Source organism: Ambystoma mexicanum, chromosome 5q, assembly GCF_040938575.1.
Source record: "Ambystoma mexicanum isolate Mex_15411 chromosome 5q, UKY_AmexF1_1, whole genome shotgun sequence".
NCBI classification, from domain to species: Eukaryota; Metazoa; Chordata; class Amphibia; order Caudata; family Ambystomatidae; genus Ambystoma; species Ambystoma mexicanum.
The window spans coordinates 1,071,823,015-1,071,848,692 of record NC_090933.1 but is presented as its reverse complement, the minus strand read 5'-3'; the positions used below and the strand labels follow the sequence as shown (position 1 = coordinate 1,071,848,692).

At 44.9% G+C, this 25,678-nt stretch overlaps 1 protein-coding gene across 2 annotated transcripts in view; it reads right to left on the bottom strand.

Annotated features, from left to right (window-relative positions):
* Positions 1–25,678, bottom strand: part of ZHX2 (zinc fingers and homeoboxes 2) — a 216,191-nt gene that overhangs the window by 116,458 nt on the left and 74,055 nt on the right. The window contains exons 2-3 of one of the 2 annotated variants that reach the window (XM_069621569.1): positions 21,598–21,680; positions 9,693–9,838 (exon numbers count right to left, since the gene is read on the bottom strand). The gene's annotated coding sequence lies outside the window, so the exon portion shown is untranslated. The remainder of the gene's footprint in view (positions 1–9,692; positions 9,839–21,597; positions 21,681–25,678) is intronic. The other variant, XM_069621568.1, reaches the window with a different exon arrangement.

Sequence of the window (25,678 nt, the reverse complement as noted above, 5' to 3'; positions counted from 1 at the left end):
GTGGTAGGGGCAATCTCATCCTTATCTGCGAACATAAGGATTGTATTGCCAACAAAATGGCTGCCGAGTTGTCCTGCGGCTCCGGAAGCGACGGATGACTAGGACCCTCGCCTATACCGCCGTCGCTCTCGTCCTCTATGTCGGGAACCCTCCCGTGGGGCCGGGCCTCTTCGACCCCCTCGTCAAGGCCCTCTAAGACTTCAACCAGTTCACCTCGGAGGCTGTGTCCGTGTCCACAATGGCCACAGGCCCCCCCCCTCTTTTTCCGCTGGGGTCTTCACGGGGGGTCTTCTCGATGGGTCTGAAAGAGGCTTCCCTCCACGGAGGCAGGGAAACTGGGCCCCGAGGTCACCTCCACAGGCTGCGCCAGGGCCGCCGCGACTTCCTCGATAGAGGCCTTGGCCGGGTGAATCAAGGCCTTTACCACCTTCTGTGGGCCTTCACCTTGGGGGGATCCTTTGAGCTCGACCGGGGCCTCTCCAGAAGCTTCACCGGGTTCTCGGTCTTCCTCTTCCCTGAGCCAGAGCGTTGGCTCGTGGTCAATGGCGCTGGAGAGGATGCGCCCTGCCTGGCAGCAGAGGAGCCCGACCGTTCGGCGCCGGTGCCCGCGGACTCGCGGTGCTTTGCCTTTTGTTGGGCCCCGGTCGCCGGGGCGCCCTCACAGGACTTAGAAGACCGCTCTGACGACTTCTTCTTCTGACCTGACGGGCTCTTTCCTCCTAGCCAGTTGGAGAGATGAAGGCGTCGGTCCTTGATGGTCCGTTCCAACATGTTCCTGCAAAACGCACAGTCCTTCATGTGCGTTTTGTCCTCATGAAGGCAGTAGAGACATTGAGTGCTCGTCCTCCTTCAACACATTCTGCAGCTGGCATCCAGGGCAAACCCTGAACAGCTTTCCGGGCGTCGAGCTTCCTTTCTCCTGGGCCATGTCCGGGTAGGCCGCAGAAGCTCCTGGACTCCTCCAAGAAGTGCAACTCGACGAAATCTTCACCCTTGACGGGCGTAGAAAAATCTGAAATGGATCACTGTTAATCGGATGTAGAGACGGTGGAGCTTGAGGCTCTATTTGACCGAAAAATGAGAAAATCTCTGAAAAAAGCGCGAAAAACGCAGCAAAAGCTCGAGAGCTAAACACGAGGACTCCCAACACTTGAGCGTGCTGTAAAAATCTGAGGATGGGCACCAGAGGCCGGGCTTAGGGAGAGGGCAGTCATTGGCTGGGGGCAGTATGACCCAGAGACCACTGATTGGTTACTACTGAGAAAGACAGATCAGAAACAAAACTGATACGGATTTTTTTTTTTTTTTAACCGAGGATTCCCGGCCTGACGACTGAATATTCATGAGCATGTGAATCCATGCCAGACCCCATGCTGGAGAATGTAGTGTACGAAAAGGGGTATATACATTCTAGTATGACCTCCCTACTGTCTGGGCCAAAGGCCGGAGCGGCCTTCCAAGGCTGGAACGGATCCGTCGACTGGAGTCTTTTGATGGTCGTTTGTTGTTCTTCACCAGTGTCAGGTTGTATCAGTAGTCGGTGAGGATAAAAGGATAGTTTTTCTTGCTATCGTTAATTTGATAATAAATGGCGGGAAGCCGAAAGAGGAACTCGCTATAAGTGTCAGTCTATGATGGCGGAAAAAAACAATCTGAGGGACCTCGACACGTGAAGGATCATGGGTACAGTGGACCTCACACTAGGGATAGTATTACTGGTACGCCCGGTCGTCATCCCTTTTTGAGTTTTGAAAACTCGAACTGTAATACTCTGCAGCTTACACTAGATGTTGGCCTATGCACACCATGTGATCTAAGCAGATTCCACTAGTTAAAACAAAAGAGAAAACAAAAAACAGGTAACAGAGCAGAGCAATCCAACTTCACTCTTAGGATGGGCTGGCAGCTAGGTAGAGTTACTGAAAAATATATACACTCTTTCCTGTGTAAAGTTTCAGTAGTGTAAGGAAGGCATGGTATCCAACAGTAAGACAGGCACAAGTGATCACAGTTCAAAGGTGTTTATTGAACTTCAAATTGGGTTTGAAAAACGCTCATCTAAACCTAAATCTAAAGATGCGGGCAAGCTACGACCATTAAATAATAATAACGCAGTCCTAGTAGAGTCTTGTCAAAATATAAGGGTGTACACTAGTAAACCTATTGCCAATCCTTACTTCTAAATACAAATAGTGTGGGAAACAATGTTATGAAAAAGAAAAAAAGTGTCCAAGAAATGCTATGTCAGGATATTCAAGTTGCTGGCTTCCCTTCCCCACATTTTCTGCACAGTAAAAGGCGGCACACTCGAGCTTAGCACAGTCTCTGGCTTCTCTAGCCAGAGGGTGCAGTGCCTTCTATGCCAAAGTCGATTTGCCATTCAAAGTCTTTTTCAGAGGACTTGATGCAATACGACAATCAAAGTTCCTAAAATTCCTTAGGATTTCACACGTACAAGTTCCCAGGTGATTTTCGCTTGACTCCCAGATCCTCCTCTGTTGGGCTCAGACCCACTCTAACACAAAAGCTCTTAATTGATCTCCCTCTGCCTGGCGGCAAGGCTCGGACCAACTTTATCAACTTTGCTACAAATGTTCTTTACTTTATCAACATCAAAGACTTTCGAATTGTGCACAGGGTTTTTCTTGACCTGCCGCAGGACCACTGTGATATAACAATTCTCCACACTCTCATTTTTCAGCTGGATACCTTACAGAGACCTTCGATTGAGCACCCACATGGTGTTGGATCACTGTCAAAGGTATCGTATCCTTGTTTCAAAGTTCAATCACTCATCAGCAGTTCAACTTTACTTGCGTCTTTTATCACACTTATCAAACAATGTTCGTTCCAGCGCTTGCCATACAATGTTGCTGCTTGCCACCTTGGCTTTACCGCAGACTGGTCTGGTATTGGTCTCCCCAAACCACCGGCTGTGTCGATTTCATTTATGCTGCTTTGTTCTTGGCGCGGGAGGGCCCCCGAGTATCTCCGATATACAATCCAGGATTCTTCAGCCTGTTTTCCAGGTCTTATGCTTTCCAATCTCGAAGGCTCATGAAGGCAACGGTTCCTTGTCGAAAAAGTCAATGGAACTTTCATCCTTGCAATCCCTTTCTGTTTCGCCGTCTTTCTCTTGTCAAACTGCCATCATGGAACCGCTGTTTCCTTGCGTGCTTTGCCTCACTCAGCGTATGCTCTCGTGCTCTGCCCATTATCCGTATAGGCAAGCTTAATGGAAGTCAGGTGTGTGTGATGGCCAGTAATTGCCTGACCATTGGAATGGGACACGTCAGGTATATGGCTCAGGTGTTAGTCTGGTTTCTCTCATACTGGGCTGTCAGTGAGAACATTTCCATGTTGTAAAAGGGAGGGGGGAATTGGGAGGGGGGTTGGTGAGGGGATGGAGTTCCTAAATATCCTACCTGGTAGGATGGGGTAAAGGTGTTATAAGGAAGGGGATACTGCGTCTCACCATCTGGTGCGTCACTCCCCGAAGACCCTCACCCAGGTGATCCTCCCCGTACTGGTCCACCCCCTGGAACTGGATCCAAAAAAGGATGGTGTATCTTGGCCAACTGGATGAAAGATCCCCGTAGACTAGTGGGTTAGACACCTTCTGGTTTCTCACAGTAGACACACAAGAACTACAAAGGAATACATAAGAGTTACACTGCAACCAGTATCAGGATAGTCATCTGGTGGCAGAATAACCTACATCCTCTAATGCGTGAAGAAATGGGATACCTAGACCACAGGTCAGTACGAGCATTTAACCACAATCAAAATAGCAAAACATGGGTAGAACATCACCACCCACTACTGCCAACACATTGTACCAGAGAATCCAAAACACAGGGATGCATGGCATTATATTGAGGGAAGAAAAGGGTTCAAACACATGGACAGAGCAGAATAGTCACTTTCAAAATGATAACTAAAAGTAGACCGTCCTGGGCCAATACAGGTTTAAAGTATACTTAAAACATGCCAGAAAACTGTAACCATAGTGACGATCATTACAAAATAGCCATATTTATTGCATGGAAAAAAATCAGCTGCATTGATTTAGTATTATAAACTGCATATTAGAACACACTGCACCTATTACAATCACCAAAATAGCTCACAAAAATAGAGGACTTCAGGAGACCGGGTGAGTGGGGGAGGGAAGGAGGGGGCATTCGGTGGAGGAGCGAGGAAAAAATGTCACTGTCCAGGACCTGTTCAAATCACTTCTGCAGCGTTTTTGACATTCCCAAAAGATTTCCCCAGAGAGAATGGGACAACGTCAATAGGCTGCCAATGGTTATGGCGAAAAGGAAGACGAGTTAACCCCACAAGTGTAGAAGATGCTGCAAACAGCTGATGACGCAGAGCGCGCTCTCTCTCTCTCTCTCTCTCTCTCTCTCTCTCTCTCTCTCTCTCTCTCTCTCTCTCTCTCTCTACACTCCCCAAGAAGAATACCTGCCCAGGTCTGGGCAACTAGTAGGCCAGACAATGCTGGATGCAGTGGAAGCCAAAGTCTACTCCAGGCAATGTAAAATCCAGTCGGAGGTTAGGAGGGCTCAAAACGCCCCTCCCCCAACCCCTCCACCCCAAACTCCCAGAAACATGGGGCCCCCTGAAAGAATTTAAAGTCTTGTTAAGGGCCTAGGGACAAGTACTCACATTGGTAGAAGATGAAGATTCAGCAAAGGAACAGTGTGGAAAGGGGGAGCTTATGTGCCAAATTTGGATCAGGCTAGTCGCTTTTGGGACCACCCTCTTGAAAGAACTCAAACCCATGACCAAGTGAAAACCGCGAAGACCAAAATGAGCAATAAGCAGGTCACCTATGAGGAATACCTTCCTGGAAAAAGCACCGCATCTGAGAAGAAGGCAACAAGAGGACGTAGCAATAGCTCGGGAGGACACTAAGGAGCAGCCAGCAAGAAACGTTCCCACAGTGAGCTGTGGCCAAGTAGCAGGAAGCCATCAGACTTTCAGGTCAGGAAGGCTCTCCACCTCCTCCTGGAGGACGGGTCAGAGGCAACAGCAAAGTCCAGGAAAAATGGTCCACAAGAAACAGTCCAACCAACAAGAAACACACAGGGAAGGAGGGAAGTGCCCAAGATGAGTTTCTAACAGCCAAGAGCGAGAGCAAGGGCAGAGGGTCCAGGTTCTAGCAAGTATGGCCACACTAGGTTCTCAGCAACAGCAGGCTATCTTCACATCAGTCTCAAAGAATGTCCATGACAGTTTTCAGAAATGACTGAGGGAGAACAAAATGAGTTATTTTTGAGCAAATAACTTTTGGTTTTATATCCCCAGTCATTTCCGACAACCCACTCCCACCCACTCTCCTGTGTGGGATGGATATACACGGTCTAGTAGAGACCATTAAATGTTAAGGTAAGACCATCTTCGGGTTTACTTAGTGTGTAAAAATGGCCTGGGCATGATGGTGGAGACTTTGGAAACCCCAAATCCATTTTGCCAATTGAAGTTGCACTGCTCTCTCCGGGATAATCGATCTAGGGGGCATTACGACATTTTTAAATTTGTATTGGAACCCTGCATGGAACAGATGCTGCTTTTGGGGAGCAGGGATGGGGGTTGGGGGGTTGAGAGAATGCTTACTTTATGTGATAATGACTACAGCTATATCCGTTATAATTGTAGGGGATTTAAACATCCCATGCCTGCAAACACAGGAGCACCTCTATGGTACCAGATAAAAATATATACTTGACTTTAATGAAAGAAAGGGGGTTCCATATGTTAAACGGGAAATTTAAGGGAGATATCCCCCCTTGCCCAAAATGGAGAAGAAACACCCAGTTTGCAATAAATTTATAATTTCTTCATCTCCAAGGACCAATTCACGGGGATGAGAGAATTTCTGCAGGTCAATAGTGATCATGATCTCCTGTTGGCCACCTGGGAGCTTGTGTTGCCCAAGGTCTAGAGAGGACTTTTCCACTTTAAAGTGAAAGTGACCGAGGGCAGAAATAGGTTCAAATGGAACAAATGGTATTGATGTTTAAATGAGGGGTTGTTATTATCAGTCTATGCTATTAGTAAAGCCAGGGCAGACTATCTTTGCTCTGAATTTATTTGTGCGTAAAAGGTCCTCCTTTTATCCAGCCATCCTTTAAGCATAAGCACGTTCATGACGCTAGGATGCAGATGAAGAAAAAACAATTAAAGAAGGACCTATGAGCATTAGTACACCTGGATTGGTCATCCATGTAAATTAAGATACAAAATTTAAAATGAAGGTACAGAAATTGGATTAGAGGCCATACAACATAGACCACTCCTGGCTCAGCAAGCCAGGGAAAACATGCTGCGGGCTGTGGCGTCCAAAAATAGTGCTGAAATGTTGCTTTTAAAGGCTTATCATTTGGATTTACAGCTGCCCTTGCAGCCAACCCCTATTCAAGGGTGTCCTACTTTCAAATGTTTTTGCTCTGCCGCGTAAGGCCAAATTCTCAAACATGCAGGATTCAGAAAGTGAGTGGAGGCCGATATTTGACCAGGATAACATTGTGATCTGAATCAATAAGCAAAGCTCTTCCCGTGCACCAGGCCTGGTTAGCATTACAAAGTGAATGCTTAAATCTCACCCGGATGCATGGTCCAATATTTTGACTATAACAAAGCAAATCGTGGAGACCAAATTAATCCCAATATCGTGGAAAAAGTCAGTGGTGATTCCGGTGTTTAAGAAAGGTAACGGAGAAACACCCCAGAATTACCAACCAATGACCCTTTTAGATGTTGCAGGCAAAATATTTGTTCGACTTATAATCAGGGACCCGATGGCCTGGGTACAGGAGACCAAATGTTTTGACAATTTACCAGTCAAGCTTTGTCCCAAGTTTAGGGACAACAATTAACCTACTAGAATTTAGTTCAGTGAACAAAAAGGTCTTACAGTCAGTCTAGTTAATATATATGGCCTTTATAGATTGTAAACTCGCATTTGATTGCGTAGACACAGGAAAGCTATTCCAAAAAGCTATCCCAAAAATTGAAGAATTGGGGTTGCCTGGGATATCTCAGAACGATCATCCAGGAATTGTACTCCCAGACCTCTATGCAAGTGTGGCTTAATCAGCAGGGACGTCTATTGAAAACGAGGGGTGAAGCAGGGGTGCATTTTTGGCCCTTTTAATCTTTTTATCACTGATATTGGGGAGCAGCTGGTTAAGGTGGCTTCTTATCAACCGAAATTAGGGAAATCTCCCATTTCATGGCTGCTTTATATGGACAATCTGGTCCTCTTGGACCAGACGCCAGTGGGCCTACATAGGGAACTAATGTGAATGAGAGCGCATTAAAAAAAATTAACGTGGACGAGTCTAATGTGTTACTTTCAACTGTTAATAACTAAACGTCTTACAATTGGTTTCTGTACAAACTTCCATTAGCTCTAGGAGTACAGATCCTGGGAGTTAATATGAATAATAACAATCAAAGAAAGGCTGTATAGAGCTGAAATTAGACATACGGCTAAAACTGCTGCGTCTCAAGGCCCAATTAAAGACAAAACATATGGTAAATGTTCATGTTTCACAGTCATCACCCATTATAAATAAAAGATGGTACACCCATTGATCTATGGTGCAGAGACAAAACTATCAGCTACTGGTCCTGATTGGAATAGATTGGAGGGTGTTGTCAGGAAGAGGGTGTTGACACTCCCAGCAAGCCTTCTTATTCAAATCATTCGATTTGAACTAGGGTTATCATCTTTGAGTATAATGGTTAAGTTAATGGTTAAGTGGAGAGCTTTGGTGCTGCTTAAAAAATTGTATCCTAGGCCAATGTGACTCTAAATCAATACGTCCCCTGATTGCAGATCTGTTGCAAGAACAGATACGTCATTGCAACAGTTGAAGGCTGATTGCATCGAAACATTGAGACTAACTGATATATCTGTAGAACTACTACTGTTTGTTGATGGTGCTACGATTGGACGACGAGAGAATTGCCAATTTGAAACAAAATCACTGAACTCCCTCCCAATGTATCTGAAGAAATTCCGATGTTGTAAATATCGATCTTGGTTCTTAAGATTCCGTTTTAACCTATGGCCAACAAAGGAAATTTTAGGCACGAGGTCATAGAGGCTGTTGCTTCTGTCAGAATTAGAATGAACTAGAAACACTGAGCTATGTAGTAATTCCCGTCTATTGTTATTGGACTCTTTTTGTATAAATATTTTAAGGATTACAGATTAACAGCAGATAAATTGTGGGCAGCAAATCTAATTAATTTGAGCAACTATTAGATTTTGTTGGCCATTAAGATTAACGGATGGAAGATCTGTGTGGATAGGATTTTATTGTGTGGGATACAGTGAAAGGAATTCATTATCTGGGTAATGTTCTTGTCAAGTAGGTATGTAAGCCAAGCATTAAGAGTATTATAACTATTGTTTGTATGTTATGTGTACCCTTCCACATTAATTAAAATAGTAAGTTGCATGGAGTGGCATATTTAGGTTTTGTGCTGCTTTAGGCCCAACAAAATGCGTGTGCCTACCACACTTTACTCCACCCCCTTTGCCAGACTCTTCCCTCACTTACCTCAAATATATAGAGGCAGTACAAATAAATGTGAGTGGAAAACTCATTTTATTTCCTCTTTTGGAATGTTCCAAGTACTGCGCAGAGAATGTTTGGAGTTTGTTTAATTGCTTCATTTCCCTGAAAATTGAGTGGTCTTGCATATTTTGAGGGAAAGTACACACAATCACATGATAAACCACCTGACCAGTATTTAAAAAAGATATTAAAACAAACATTTGGTAATATTTTTGCATCATAAATGCAAGGGGTCTATAGGTACGTATAAATCACAAGACCACAACGGACTATTATTTCAATTATTTAATATACCCAACAAAAGGTGTTAAGGGCGCCTACTCCGCTTATAGCAATTGTTTGACACACAGACAGGAATATTGCAATGAACATTTGAAATTCTCCCAAAACTCAACCTGAGTGATTGGGGGTGGGGGTATGCTTGTTTGAGTAGCTGGGGGAGGCTGCATGCTGTGAAGTGAGAGGCAGGCCTTTAACAATGCGGCTGTGCAGTACAATTAGCTGGCAAGCACTCATGATCGCACCACAGGAAAGTCCTCTTCAGAGGCTCAAATAAATCGGGGTGTAGTTCTTCTGCCCCCCTCCAACTCCAAAACGTGTCTCTTTTCTGTTATAAAAGTAACAGCGCTATGACTGAGGCATGATAAGAGTGGTTCTCTCACAAACACCAGGTGCAAAAACCCAAGGAAAAACATTGCGGCCATCAATAGAGAACCACGAGCAACAAATTAAGGCTAGAGTCAGATACAGTAAAAGCCCTGTGAACAGGCCCAAGGTTAGGATCTTTCAACCAACAGGCATTTTGGGTTTCAGCTTCCCTGCTGGTTGCCTTTACTTGTTCTGTTGTGTAGCCAATAACACGGTCCTGTGATAATCTGCAGTTATCAACTCGCTCCATTTCTTTATACGCGATTTTGCCAAAAAAGGTAGTGCACATTGTGGCTAAAATTTTATTCCCACAAGTATCCATCTCACTTATTAGTTCAGGCACTAATGAAAAACGATTGGATAAAAACCCTGGAAGAGAAAACAAAATACACCCTGAATTTACAATGTAAGACTGATATTAGATCCATCAACGAACTACCAGCTTACCGGACCATTTTCCCGGACGTACTAGAAGATCGGAGAACAGACGATGGAAAAAGAAGAGAGATGGATGGAGATGCTTAACGGCAGATCGTATAAACTCATCTTTACAATATGCCAATGTCTACAAGAAATTCTAAGCCTTGGCAAACCTGTAATGTTTTAAAAAAAAAAAATTAAAAAAAGTAAACCTCAGAAAACTAGAGACAAATGTAAAGTTAAAAAAATTAAACTAAAACATGTATAAAAATAATAATTCAGGCGGCAATTTTAATATGCTTTTGCTTGCCAAATACAGACATACGCAAAACGTGTTTAATAATCACAGACCTGCTGCTTGCGCCCTTACTTTCAGCACTTTGCTGTGGGGTAGTGAATAAACTTAGTTGTTAATCAAGTTCAAAGATGCTTGTGGAACCTCAATGGTGAAACAGCAGAAATCACATTGAAATGTATATAAGGAAAGATTGTGTTTTATATCTTAAGACTGTGCACCATAGACCCATCTTTTATAATGAAATGAAGTCATTTTACTAGGCAGCACAGTATGAATCTCTAACCAGCCAGTTGCGGCCAGTGTGAAATGGGCAGGGGTCATGCCCCCCCCATTGTTCGGGTGGCAGGCAAGACAGTCCTATTATTTGAGAGAGGACTGTGCTGTCTGCCACTAAGCAGGGGTGCGTCCCCCCACGTCTCGCGCTACTTTAAGATTTTCAATTCAGAGCCCAAATGAGAGATCTGTTGAGTGAATGGATGAATGCCTGGGTGAAAGAGCATGTGTTGTGTGAATGTACGGATTCCTAGATGAATAATGTAGGAATGTTTGGGTAAATGAGGACAAGTATTTTGTATGATGCATGAATGCCTGAGTGATTGAGAGAGTGTATGTTGTGTGAATGAGAGCATGCGTGTGCCTGCACTGAGCAGTGTATGAGGGGGGAGAGGGCCTATTATCTGGGGGTGGTGGGCTTGCCACTGGTGGCATTGGCAGTAATACTAGGCATCACGGGTAAAGGGAAGAGGAGTGCCATGACATAGCTATACTGGCATATTTGGGTGCAGCCAACCCAGCTATACGTTAAGGTATGGTATTTTTATTGGGCATAATGCAAGTATGTCTTATTACATGGCTAGACTGCCATTTTTTTTCAGTTCAGCTAGCCTAGAGATATGTCTGGGTTTTTTTTACCGGGTAATCAAGGGGAAAGCATTTTACTGTCACAAGTAAACAGCAAGTTCTCCACCGAAATAATGGCCCATACATACCCATGCAGACTGCATATGGATATTTATGGGCACAGTCAGCATAAAAATGTTTATACGGGCATACATTATAGGCAATTGTGTGAAAATGTTTAGGAAAATCACCTGCGCACGGTTGGCAACTTGCATGGACTGGAATTTTTCATGTGCTACATATAAAAAGGGATTTCAAACTTTGTGGCAATTTACCCCATTTTTCAGAAAAATTGGGCTAAAAAAAAATAAAAAACACCATTTTAACCCATTATTTTAAAACATTTCTCGGGAAGCCCCACACCCCCAACCTGTTGCGTTGGTTCAGGCACGCTCGTTACACTGGGGCACTCTTGCATATTCAAGATAAACATGTTCACCCCTCCCATAAAAAAATTCACCAGCTGCCTCTGAGAAGAGCGCTCACGTTTGACACAAAGACAGGCCAGGGGCAAAGCTGCTACTTTGCTCAGTAATTGGGGAAAGAGTCCTAATTTCTCACTCAAGAGTCAATGCTTTTGGAAATGGCTGCTCCCTGGACTGAGTGAGCATGTGGTAGGTAGGCAACAAGCTTTCCGTGCTTTGATGCTGCCTGAAGGCTGGCCTGGATAATGCACCTCTTTCCTGTGGGTACAAAAGGGGCAGGGAATGTTTGGGAGCAAGAGACGGTTGGTGGCATTTCACGCCTCCAGTCGCTGCTCCTGTTGCTTCCCTGCCAGGCGGGCCAGGTGTTGGGCGGTTTAATACGGAGTAGGGTGGTTTGGTAAATTACCTCATGTTCAGGTCTGGTCCTAGAAGGGGCTGTGTGCCGCTCTCCAACCCCGGGCAGGCATGCCTCCCTCTTTGTGCCTGCAGCGTTTAGGTGTGGGAGTTGGCCTGGGTTGGTGCGGAACAGGCAGCCGTAAGCTTGGTGGGGTCGGGGGAAACTGTTCTGCTGCACCAGTGGGTGGGCTTGGGTGTGCAGTGCTCGCAGCGGGCCACCAGGGGGCATTGAGGTGCGCTTCAGTGTGTTTTCTTCAAGTGGCCATGTGGATAAAGGGAGCTGCGGAGGCCACAGTAGGGCCCGAGAGGCTGTAACAAAAAAAAAACTAAAAAGAGAAGAGGGGACCTGTATTGTGCAAGCCCCGTGTTGGGCCCCTGCTGAGTACAGGGGCAGCCAGCTGGCGGGTGCACTTGGTGGCTAGCTTGGTGTGTGGTGCAGTGAGGGGTTTCAAAAAGGAAAAAACATATATAAGGTATTCTGTTTTCAAAAATCGAAAAGGGATGTTGACTGGGCATGTTAGTAATACTATTCCTAGTGTGAAGTCTACTGTACCCATGGTCCTTCACGTGTCGAGGTACCTCAGATTGTTTAGTTTCTGACATGAGGTAGCATGAAGTGTAGTGCGAGTACAGGCGTAATAAACCAGAAAATTGCGATAGAGCAAGAGACATCTATGCACCTTGTACTCCAGATGGGGAGGAAGGGTTGGGTGCATGTGAATCTAAGCAGATATAAGCATCAGAAATAAGATTATGGTGAGTAATGTATGCCTTCTGAGGCTTGTGGATCTGCTAAAATCACATGCTATGCATAGATTAGCAAGCAGTATCTGGAGAAGGAGGTGGGTTGTGAGAAGGTACAGCAGCAAATAGATGTTTTAGCACCACTTGTCCCACCTGTGAGTGTGCTTTAGGGTGTGTGTCAATGCAGTAATGCTGCGTAAGAAGTGAACTACTTAAACTTTCGGAAGCACGTGAAGACTCATTTAGTCAACTGATTCGCATCATCCATCCAGTTGCCTTTTTTCACGTCTTGTTCCGTGTTTGTACTGTGTGTTCATGCATCTGCGCCCCAAGACTCGCGAGTTACTGGCGCAATATAAATGAAATAGAAAAATAGTAAAAAGGTATGAATGGAACTACAACAACTGCCTTGCAAATTGCGTCTGGGTGGCTGATTGCAATAAATGCTAGAGTAGCTCCTCTACCTCTGGTCGAGTGAGATCTAGGGGTGAAAGGAAGGGTCTTTTTGGATAGTGAATAGCAGAGCTGTATGCATTTGACTATCCATCTGCAGAAGGCATTTTTAGAGATGCGATTCCCCTACCCTACCTGGGGCAATGGAAACAGAGTTGGACTCTTTTCCTTAGAGGCTTTGTTTTGTTTATGTAATACAAGATCACCCTCCTTACATCTAATGTATGGAAGCTCCTTTCAGCGGAGATAGATGGATTTTGGAAAAAGGTAGGTAGTTCAATGGATTGGTTGACATGGAACTTGGAGATGAATTTAGATGAAAACCTAGGATGTGCTGTAAGGACCACCTCGTCTTTGTGGATTATAAAGAAAGGGTCTTGTAGAGATAATGCCTGTAGCTCACTGACTCGTATTGAGGTGATGGCTACTAAGAAGGCGGTTTTGTATGTTAAATCTTTTAGGCTGGTTTTGTGCATAGGCTCAAAGAGCGGACCCATGAGTTTTGAGAGTACCACATTAAACTCCCAACCGGGTGGAGAGTTAGAAAGTGAGCGCGTCATCTCTATTACGCCCTCCATGAAAGCCTTGATAACGGGCACTTTCCACAAAGAAATCTTGCTCTGCAAGGTGGTGTATGCGGACAACGCCGCTAGGTGTACTTTGATAAGAGTTAAATACTAGGCAATAGTTTAGTAGATAAAGCATGTAGTGTAGAATGTTGGATGGAGAACATTCTATTGGGTTTGAGGACTGATCTGCACCAAGCCACAAACCTTTTCCAGTTGTTGAAGGAACAGAGTCTGGTGTTGGGTTTCAGTTCCTCCTTTAGAATATCCACACAACTTTGAGGAAGATTTAAGTAACCAAACTATGATTCCAGGAGCCAGGCTGCCAAGTTCATAGAGTGAGGATGTGGACGGAGTATCGTCCCCTCGTGCTGGGACAGCATGCTGGAGGTGCACGGAAGCTTGATTGGATTGCACATCGCCAGTTTATGCAGATGTGAAAAACAAGGTTGCCTTGCCCACATTGTAACGATCATCATCAGTAACTTGTTTGTGGTGTATCTGTGCACTATCCTGCTAAGGAGTGGTGTTGGTGGAAAAGCATAGGCAAATTTCCCTGACCAATTCATCCACAAGGCGCCCCCCTTGGATCCTGGTTGGTGAAACCTGGACGCGAAGTCTGGGCATTGTGCGTTTTGTCGTGTGGCGAACAAGTCTAATGGAGGATAACCCCACTGGGAAAATATTTTGTTTAGAATATCTCAGTTGAGTTTCCACTTGTGTTGCTCTGGAAGTGGGTTTCTGCTTAGTGAGTCTGCTAGGGCATCAAGTTCACCATGAACGCTATCAACGGACTGGCTAATTGAGGTGTAGTCTATCTGGAGTCAAATACCATCCTGACACCACTTTGTAGGCCGATTCCTTCAGTTGCACCGCAGAAGCCACTTTTATTAGCTCTCCACCAAATCCCTTTCCGCTCCTCGTCCAAGATTGAGCTTCCCAAGCCCCCTTCCCATGATTTCACGTAGGCCCAAATCCTCTGGCCCGTCGTATTCTGCAGAAAGATTTAGATAGTAGGAATGAGACCTCGGACGGTGTTGGCCTTAACAGGTGCAATGTCTTGGTAGCAGCCTCCCTAACCTTTCTGCTTCTTAAAAAGCATTCTGCCGATCCTACCTGTCTGGCAAACTATCACCCAATATCTATAACTCCTTTCCTGGGCAAACTCCTGGAAAAGCGGGCCAACTCCCAGCTTACTCTCCACACAGAATCTGTTGGTTGTTTCCATGACCATCAGTCTGGCTTCAGGAGGAGCCAGAGGTACGGAATCTGCTCTCCAGAACACCCAGTGAAGATCTGCACACTAATCTTGATTCAAGCCTTCCTTCTGCCCTCGCCCTTCTTGACCTTTCCTCTGTCACACCATCCTGATCAATCGACTCAGTGAGAGCCTGAGCATCACAGATCAGGTCCTGGAGTGGTTGACCTCCTTCCTCCTGGACCGACCCTCCCAGGTCCAACTTCGGTCCTTTCTCTCCACCACCTCTCTCCTCATGTGGTGTTCCCCAGGGCTCTATCCTTCAATATCTATTTGGCCCATTTGGCCCACTTGATCTGTACCTTCTCTAACTTTGTTATGCAGATGACACTCAGCTCTCTTTCAGGGTCCCCTCAGCCCCTCTCGCTCATTCCCGACTGTCTGTCCGATATTCAGGACTGGTGCGCCACCACCAATCCCTGCTTTAATGCTAGTAAGACCGAGATCCTTCTCATTGGAACCCTTGATTGTGCGTTCCCCCTTCACTCTGGTCGCTCTCCCTGGGCCCTCTTGCTTCGCCTTCCTGTGAGGCAAAAAGCCTTGGCGCTATCTTCGACTCCACCCTCTCATCACAGACCTTCCAAAAAGGCAGACTACCAGCTGCACCTCCTCAGGGGGTATTCTTCCTTTTCTCATCTTCCCCCAAAAGTTTGCGATCTCCAGAGCCATGGTTCTCTCTAGGATGGACTACTGCAACAGCCTTATTCTTAATCTGCCTTCCTCTACTCTCCGCCCGCTGCAACTAATCCAGAACAGGACTGCAAGACTTGTCCTTGGCCTCCAGCCCAGAGACCATATCTATCCAGCCCTGAAATCCCTCCACTGGCTCCTGGTGGCAGCAAGGATCAAGTTAAAGACCCTCTGCATCATCCACAAGTATTTCTGGGGACGGGACCTGTACTACATCCAACTCTCTTCCAAAACACTTTGCTTCTTGAGCCCTTCGCTCAGCCACCTCCAACTCCGAGGGTCAGACGCTTCTCCAGGTAGAGCGTGGAGGGTAGATATCACTGCTCTGCAGGTGCCTGCCTCTGGAATGGCCTACCCCCCCTCAAACTTGAGCTGGACACCTGAAGTTCCGGAAGCAGATCAAGTCATTCCTTTTCGCCTCGGCTTTCTCTCCCTCTCTTCCCTGCTGACCTTCCTGGCCGCTTAGCTGACTGGTTGCCTGGCTACTCTCAGACTTACTGGGTACCAGGCTTCTCCATGACCAGTCTCCCCTGCACTGCCTCTGGACCACCGTGCACTTAGGGCTGTAACTGTAACCCTACAGTCCCCTGCCTCCTTGCACTTACCCAGAGCCGCGCTTCCCTTGCTGCTCGTCCTCAGAGCACGATTCCCTGATGGCACTTACCCCTTACCTTTCCATAGCACTGCGTTGTGTTCACTTGCAAGATCTGAATGACGAGGCCTAGTAAGATCGTTTGTTTTGGCCTCCCTCTGTCTTCCCCCTACCCATTGTATTGTTGCACTTAGAAACACTTGTGTATACACGCTTTATAAATATATCACCCTGGAACGTGGTGAGACTAGAAACATGTTCCGCTTCAGTGCCAACTTCCAAATTATTTGGGACAGCCTGGACAGACTTGGAGAGTGTACCCCCCCCCACCACCCTGGTTTGTTTACATAAAACATGGCAGTGGTGCTGTCTGTGAGTACTTGCACTGTCTGACCTACTAGAAGTTGCTGAAAAGTCTGTAGGGCCTTGAAAACTGGCAGACATTCTAGGAGGTTGATGTGGTTTTGGGCTGTGGTGTGTGTCCATATGCCATGAGCTGTGTGGTGAAAGTAATGGGCTTCCCATCCAGATAGCAAAGTGTCTGTAGATAACATCACTTGAACTGGTGGATTGCGAAAGGGTTTTCGTTTTAGCAGGTTGTCCTGGACCACCAGCGAAGAGCTTGTACCAGGGCTAACCACTAGATCGTCCCACTGAACGCTTGCCGGAGACCATTTTTCACTAACCACTCCTGTATTGTAACTTGGTTATTTATAACGCGTTTAATACTCTGAGGTTTCTAAGCGTGGGCCCGGGGATTGAACCCGTGTTTCTCCACGTCGCCTTACTTCGAAGGCGAGCGCGTTGCCCCCGAGCTATCCTCACGAGACAAATAGGGTGCAGGCGCTTGTGTGGAACCAAGTGTATGCATGTGGCCATCATCCCAAGCAAGCGCATTGCTTTGCGTACAGTTATCTGGCGACCGGCTAGGTAGTGAGGTACTTGTAACAGCAGGCTTTGTACTCTCTCCTTTGCTGGGAAAGCTAGCTCCTTTGTTTTAAAAATGACTCCCAGAAATTGTTTTATTTGGCTGAGAACGAGACTGGACTTTCTCGATGGAGAATCCCAATTGGAACAAAAGGTGGACAGTTCTTTGGGTGTTGTATCTGCGGAGACTCCCTGGTTATTAGCCTGTCTAAATAAGGGTACAATAGGATTGACTCTCTTCAAAGGAGCGTTGCTACTACTGCAAGCACCTTTGTGAACACTCTTGGTGCTGAGGCATTGCCGAAGGGGCGCACCTTGAACTGGTAGTGTACTCCAGCTATCTGGAACCACAGATATTTGCTGTGCGCTGGGAATATTGAAATATGAAAGTATGCATGTTTCTTATCTAATGTTGCCATGTAATCCCCCCCCCCCCGTTTTAAGAGGGGGATTACTTCTTGGAGCGTGGTCATGCAAACCATTTGGTGTGCACATATGTATTTGCTGGGCCCTAGTCTAGTAATGGACGCATTGTGGGGTCTTTCTTTGGCACAAGGACGTACATTGAATAAATACCCTTGTTTACCTGCTTTGCTGGGACAATCTCTATGGCATCCTTTTCCAGCAAGGCTTCCACCTCCTTCATTAATATGCGCCCCTGTTCCAGCGTCCTCTTTCTGTGCTTTAGCGGGTGGATGGATTTTTGGAGTAGTTCTATGCAGTACCCACCCGCCACGTTGGACAACACCCACTTATCTGACATGATCCCCTGCCATGCGTGGGTGAATTGTGAAATGTGACCTACTGGAGTGGCTTGCGAGGGGACCTGGAACGGGGTGTCATTGTTTGGGAGGAGTGGTGCCTCTGGCTGGGGAGACTCCACCTCTGCTTCTGGGCCTTTTATAGCCTCTTTGAAAGCTGGAAGAGGAGTACTGTCCTTGTGAGGGGCTCCATAATGATGATTGGCCCCTTTAATTGTACCCAGAAGAGCGGAGTGGGTCCTGCCCCCGAAACCTTCTAGTATTGAAGGAACCCCGTTGGACAAAGTGTTTGTTTGTTTATTGTCCAAGAGACTTAAGTGTATCGTATTGCTCCTTTGCACTTTTCAGGGCATCTTCCACCGCCTTGCCGAAAAGGGCATTCAGTTTGACAGGCATGTAGAGCAGGGTGGCTTGAGTTTCTAATTTAAACCCCGAATACCTTAGCAAGGCATGGTGTTTGATGAAAGTGCCCTACGCAATGATGCGACCTGCATTTTCTGCGGTGTCAAAGTGATTTTTAAGAATGCAATTGGATACCTGCTTGCCCTCCGACAGTGCTCAGCAGTTGAGACTCAGGGGTTCTGAGACTGCTTCAATTTGGTGTTCTAGCTCGTCCCATTTATGGCAGCTACAACTAGCTAGGTGGGTGGTGTTACTGGCGATTCTGGCTTGATAAGCAGCCAAGGAAGCAACCTTTCTACCAAAGATGTAAATTTGTGCACTCTCTAGCTGGCGGGGCTTCAGCAGAGGCCAGAGGTGTGCCAGCTCTTTTCCTCGTGGTGATCATGACTAGCAGGTTGGGTTTGAGCTGACCCCTGATGTGCAGGGGGTCTGTAGGGGCTGACCTGAACAATTTTTTCAATATGAGGATTAACCGCCCTCATGCGATTCGGCGTAAACAGAGAAGGCTGGATGCACCTTTTGATGGACTGCAAAAGAGGGATAAACTGAGTGGCGCACTTCCTGTTCCCAAGGATGTCCTCCACAAAGTCCTCGTCAATCTGGGCCTCCTGGTCTATTTTAAAATGTTGGGCTGCCTGCAGGGTGTAGCCGATTGTCCACTGGGGAGTCAGCCACTGGCTGTTCTTGGTGGTCTGGATAACACAAATGTCGTCATCATTGTCATAATATTGGTCTTGGCTATATTGACCCTCCCTCCCCCCAGATCACCATGAGAACTGGCGTCCTGGGATCCAGAGGGATCTATGACATACGGGTCTTGGTGATGGGGGAGTGGACAGGGTCTGGGTGGAGGTGCTGGGCTGAGAGGCAGCCAGAGCCAGACATGGCTTTTTGGTAGGGGGTTGGTTCTTAGCAACCCTGTTTTCAGAAGAGTCCCCAAGAGACGCAAGTTCATCAGGATGCATGTCCCAAAAAAAATAAATCGACAAAGCAGGACATTCTCCTCATACTGTCAAAATGTTCAAGGGTCAACTCAGAGGATGTTGGAAGAGCCGAGAGGATGGGTGTATGTAGGGAGGATGCCTGGTCCGTCTGCAGGGGAAGAAAGACTTTACCGCCTACCTGCACTTAAAAATGTTCACTGTCCTTAATCTATGTAGGTATACTTATGTATTGTCTCTCAGTGACTGTTCCATTCACTCCCCTCCACAACCTGAACAGAATGTCCTTCAAACCTGCCCCATTGTAAGCAGCTCACTGCTTCCCGTCAAATCTGATTTCTTATCCATTGTGCCTTCTTTTGTTATCAAAAGAACATTGTTCCTCCTGTACATAAATAAATGAAAATAAATAAACATTAGAAGGGCCACAGAGGGGATCTGGATCCCCCCCAAACCACTGCGTGGCCTGCTGGCCGCACCTTGAGACACTTTACCCTACCATATAAGATGCTCCATAAATAGGCCTTGTCAAATAGACAACTTAATACGTCATCCACTCTTGGCGTAATAATGAAGGGAGTGCTTCTGCGTCTGGGAAAAACAGAGTTGCAGTTGGATCTTGCTACAGGAACCATCTGAGCTGAAAGCAAGCATTGCACACTATATGTACTTTGTATCAAGTGCATATTGGATTAGACTGTTTGCACCGATACTCGGCCACATTTATTTGGCCATTGTGTAAATTACCATTAAAAGCAAAGAATACATTAAAATATTTGATAGATAGGATTGGGAAATTTGGGACCCAGTCAGATTTGGCTACAAACATATCAGTGCTAATCGTGGCAGTAATTTAACCAACACCCATTCCATTTGCACATTAGCATTTCAAACATTTGCACATTTCAATATAAAAATAAATTGGCATTCATTTTTCACCTGAAGGAATTCTGGTACTTAGGGAATGATACGGAAAGCACCAGCGAAGAACCATGGGGAAAGGAGACGGTTCCCTGCCAGCATTTACTGATGCCGAGCATCTCTTATGCAGATCAGCTTACAATGGTGGTGGGAGTCTAATGCTTTTAATTAAAACATGGCGTCGGTGCGCAGTGCATTTTGGGTGCTCCAAGATCCAAAATTAACATTTTTCTTCAGGCCTCAGTGAAAAGTGCACAGTTTCTTTAGGCTTCAGTGAAAGCTGCATTTTGATGTGAACCCGTAATGTGGTTTGTATTATTTCTTTGCAGCAAGCATTCCACTGGCAAACATGTTTTCTTGCATTTCTTGAAGGACTGTTTTGAATAAAGGTGTCAGCTGGTGCATGATAACGTTGCAAAGCCGAAGAAAAGTTATGTAGTTGTTTTCGCGCATACATGAGAAAGGGAAGTGTTTTGCCTTTTGGGGTTGCAACAGGTGGTCACTCCGGCCTGGGGCCCGTGGGAACCGTCTACTGTTAGAGACTTTGAAAGCTAGAAAGCATTTGTGGGAGGCTTAAAATGAGGGGCCCTGGAGACAGTTAGGCAGAATGCTTCTGGGAAGAGTGGACTCACTGCTTCCATGCCAGTTGATGCGAAAATCTCTCTGCCTATTAGTTTTCGGAGCTATTCAGTGCAAGTCTGGCGAGATGAGGATTTGTTTTGCGGTTGCTTCAAATGTGAAGTATTTTCAGACACTTTGTGTAGTAATTATTCATACATTTATTATGTTGATTCATGTATGTTTTTCGTGAATGAAAGGCCACAGAGCCATTTTTGAAGTTTGATAGAGCGCTTGTGTGCACAATTGTCATTCAGTGTGTAAGGTGTCTTCATATTGTGTGCTGGGGTTGTGAAATATTTTCCATGCACTTTTGAAGCAAAAGTCTTCCAGATACTAGTACTTATTACTGGGCTTAATAACACAAGGTAATCAACAGATAACTCATGCATGCATGAAACCAAGACTGCTAAAGATGAAACCAAAAGGCAGAAACATTTGCGAGATACGTACTACAGGCACAGGGCCATGACATGGGTGGGGACGCTCGACACAAGACCCCAGCCACTGTACCGTGTACAAATAACGTACTCGCTCAGTTGCAAATCTCAAACTAGCAATTGAGCCATCAGATGGCAGATTTAAACAATAGTGACCAGAAGGTCCACCATAAAGTGCCAGTTTCGGTTATTATGAGAGGTTACAGAATGCTAGATAGTTCCCAAATGTAAGCTGGTAAAGGTACAAAATTGGTTAAAGAAAAACCACAAACAGGAACGCATAGGGACCAAAGGCAAAACCAGAATGGGTAATGGATGGGGACCCTGGGCACATGGTGTGAGCACACACTGGTGCACTACCCGAATATCTACCTTCAAAAAGGGTTCAAGGAATAATTATCGAAATGCTATTCTGAAAAGTAACGCAATAAGAAGTACCCATGTTGTTAGATTTTTTTTTCCCTCATCATTCTTTCACTTTTTCGGAGAGAATATTTCTCCCCTAACATTGACCAATACCTTCCATGGATCACCATAAACTCTTGTAGATGCCAATTCTTGCCATTCTAAATTTCATTCATTAATTCAATCTCAAAATACCTTTGAAAAGATGGCCAAAGCTTCCAGGGATCCCAGCACTGTTCTCATGTCTGAAATTAGGTCATAGTTTCACCATGCAGGTCCTAAAAAAGAAATTAAACAAATTGGTGAGCAGCCACCATGATTGCCATTGACTTGTTTCATAAACCCTCCCCTTCTCCCTTGTCCGGAGGTCATGTCTTCTATAGATGTAGAACCTATGAAGGAGCTCGCCCCCTCTATCAAACCTAGTAAAAAAGTAGATGATAAAGTCTAACATTGAGGGCTGTAGAATGGCAACAGATCAACATGCATCTTTCACTCGCAGAGTCCTGGTGAGCTGCTAGAGGATGGAGGTGCAAAAAAATGAATACATATGGTTGATTCTTTTAAGAGTACCAGAAATTAAGGGCACATTCTTAAATCCTTTCTCTGATCTTTGACATAACCATACTTTTAAAATGTATGGGTATAAGTAACCACAAAAAATATTGCCTTTTCGCTGGGTCCTGCAAGAGTCCGCCATCGTCCGAGTTTCACATTGACAAATTGCAAGTCAAAAAGAACTTCAGATGGTGTGAGGTCATTTCGTTTTCAACAGAGCGCTTATACGTGTCAAAAGTACTCTTTTCACCAGGAAGCCAGTACATTTGGGAACTGCAACTAATGAGAATATTGAGCTCTAGCACAAGTACCAAGAAATACTACTTTAAATATTCATATAGAATAACTATACCTCTCGCCATTTGTGATCATCCCTTTGGGATTGAGACATAAACCAGGTTAAATTTAAAACAATGGTCACTCTGAAACGTTACCCAAGGAATGGTGAGAGGGCAGCACAAATGGAAAGTTATAATTTTAAGTGTTCATTATCACTGCAATGATCAGCAATTGGTCAAATTCATCATGCACATTTTATTTTTTACAAGAAGGAAAAAGCTTCTACAAGGGTAGGAATTTGGGACAGATACAGAGGATACAAAAGAGTTTCCTAACAGTAAACAGATACCAATAATTATTTAAGTCGTTTTTTTCTGTTGGACATGTGGCCCAATCTAGTTTTCAGGTATAAATCAGCAAAAGCATAACTTAAAAGTACGTGTTTGATTATTTATAGCGTGCGCCAGACCCAGGAGGTATCAGGGCGCGGAGACATGGATATTTTAGGCTTACAGGTTACAATAGGTCGCAGGAATTTACATCATTTACAAATTACATAGTTAATACATACGGAATATACATGGTCAAAAAAGGGTGCATCGAGGTGATTGACAAATTTTGTGAGGTACGCACTGGTGACCAACGAATATAATACAGGTAAAGGTGCAGGAAGTAGGTGAGAGGGAGAGGACAGGTTATGGTGCGTGGGTAGGAAGGATGGAGATGAAGTCATTGGGGGCGGATGATAAGGAGGAAAGGTAGGGGAGCCTTCTCTTAGAAGTCAGGCAGGTTATAGTAATCCTTTGATTTGAGCCAATTGATAAGATTACATCGGACGTGACGGTAACTTTGGTTTTCCCTTAGTCGTGGGGGTAAGGAGTTCCATAGTTGGGCAGCTTTGACCGGGAAGCTATTACCGCCTATGGTGGCACGTTTAAATAAGGGAACAATTAGGCAATTTGCGTACACCGTTCTCGTTGGTCGGGTAGTCTGTCTTTTGTTAAATCTCTCTGTAAAATAGAGAGGAACTGTATTGTTGAGGAATTTGAACGTTAGGGAGGCAGTTTTAAGTTTGATTTTATCCATGGTGGATAGCCAATTGTTGTTTCTTCTTTCTGAGGAGATATGCTCTTTTTTGGATATTCCTAGCGCTGCTCTCAGGGGATTGTTCTGGAGTATTTGTATTTTCTTCGTGGTTCATTTATTGGCTCCGATATAGAGAGCATTACAATAATCCAACTTGGAAAGCATGAGTGCTCTTGCCAATGTGGTGCAGCTGCTTGTTGAAAGGAATAGTTTAGCTGTTCTGATCAGTTTGCAAGTGTAGGCCGAGGCAGATGCCATAGCATTCGCTTGTTTTGTTAGAGTAAGGGTGGAGTCAAGGTAGAAACCCAAGGTTTTAACCTACTTCATTACCTTGATTGAGTTGCCTTCTATATTGAAGGAAGTATACGGCCGAGTTTGATAATGTCAGTGGTGGTCCCCAGGACGATGAGTTCCGTTTTGCCATCATTCAGGCATAGACCATGCAATGCCATCCATGCCTGGATGATGAGGTAGATCTTATTCACCAGGGCAAAATCCAGGTTGTAATCCCCTGTAAGTCGGAAGAGAATCTGAGTGTCATCTGCATAGTTAGTGTAGGTGACACCAAGAGAATCCAGATCATCAAAGAGTGGTTTAGTGAATATATTATACAGGGTAGGGGAGAGACAGGAGCCCACAAGTAATAGGGATGGGATCAGCTGCTTCTGAAGTGGAGAAGACTCATTGTTATTTCACTCAAGAATGATTGTATCCATGCTATGGCATATTGTGAGAACTGTGCAGCTGATTCTAGGTGGTTGCAAAGGACCGTGTGATCCACCAGGTCAAAGGCTGCTGACAGATCTAGTAAGAGTAAAAGGGTACATTTGCCCTGATGTCCAAGTTCATCCACATGGGCCTTGAGGTCAATGAGTGCTGTTTAAGTTCCACGCTGAGGCCTGAAACCTGATTGCCTTGTGCCTAGTAGTTTGTTCTGTTCCAGAAAGCTCTGGATCTGCAAGTACGCCATCCTGTCTCATATTTTGAGGAGGAATGGTACCGTTGTTATGGGTCTGTAGTTGGTGGGTATGGTTGGGTCAAGAGTTTGTTTCTTCAGGAGAGGGAGGACCCATGACTGTTTAAGGTTACTTGGGATGGTGCCTGTTCTAAAGGATGGTGCCTGATCTAAAGGATGCATTAATAAGCTTAGAGATGAATGGCGAAAGATCTCTAGCCGCATCTTTTGTAATTTGGGCCGGGCATTGGTCTCCTCTACAATTCGAGGGTTTGAGAGAGAGTATTATTTTTTTCAACTTTCAATATAGTGATTTTGTTGAAGTTTAAGGGGGCGTCCGGTTTAGGTAGGGTCAATAACAGTGTCAACAATTCACACACAGATCCTTAAGCCACGGAAGAATCTGGCTGTTTCATATTCTTTGATGTATTCAATAGGTTCCCAACTTGCACAAGTTATTGACCTTAGAAAAATCTTACCATTAGGACCCACTTATACAGATATACTTGTGTTGCTTTTTTACTTTTGTAATTGTTTCATGTGATATGATCATTTTTTATGATTGTTTTTATTGAGAATTTTCACTACATGCAAGTAATAAAATGTAAGTATACGTTAATGAAAGAATATGGTATGTTATTGTTTACTAGTTCGGATATCCTTTCAGATAGGCACTTTCAAATTGTTAAACTTTTTTGTATAATATAAGTACTTCTCCATGGAGTAAGAAGTTGTGAACCCCCCCCCCCCCCACTGTGGGTCAAGCCATTTTGAGAATAGTGTTAGGTAGGTTAGGTTATTTTCTAGGTTGGGTCATAGCTATGGTACATTTAGGTTTTTTTGTAAATTTTTACTTGAAGAGTGCCTATTTTATCTGCGAGCGCTTTTTGGATGCAGCACACCATGGCTCGTCTTTGACACAGTTGTCAGGTACAGGGATGGGGATTTCTAGTTCCTTTAGTATGGCGAAGAGTTCCTTCGTACCCAATTTAGCCTGAGATATCCCATTATCAAAACTATCTTTAACTTGTCGTATTTCATTTTTGTATTTAACAGAGATGTTCATCTAGTTTGCTTTATTCTCATCAGATGGTGTTAACCTCCACATGGATTTGCTTTTTTGTTTTTCTTTTCTTAACGATTTGAGGTGTGGAGTGAACCAGGCATTTAGATTTGCTCTTGGCTTACTGCTTCTTATTTTTAAGGGGGCAATGGTATCAAGAGCTTCTAGTACAACTCTAATATTTATTCACTAGGGTGGAGGGGTCGAGCGAATTTGGGAGTGCATTTAGAGTGGGGAGTATCAGGGGAATGAGCCTGGTGTTATACTCTTTTTGTTTCTAGTTGGCATGGAGGGTGCTATGGGGTTATTACCAGTATAGATCATTTTGGAGTCTA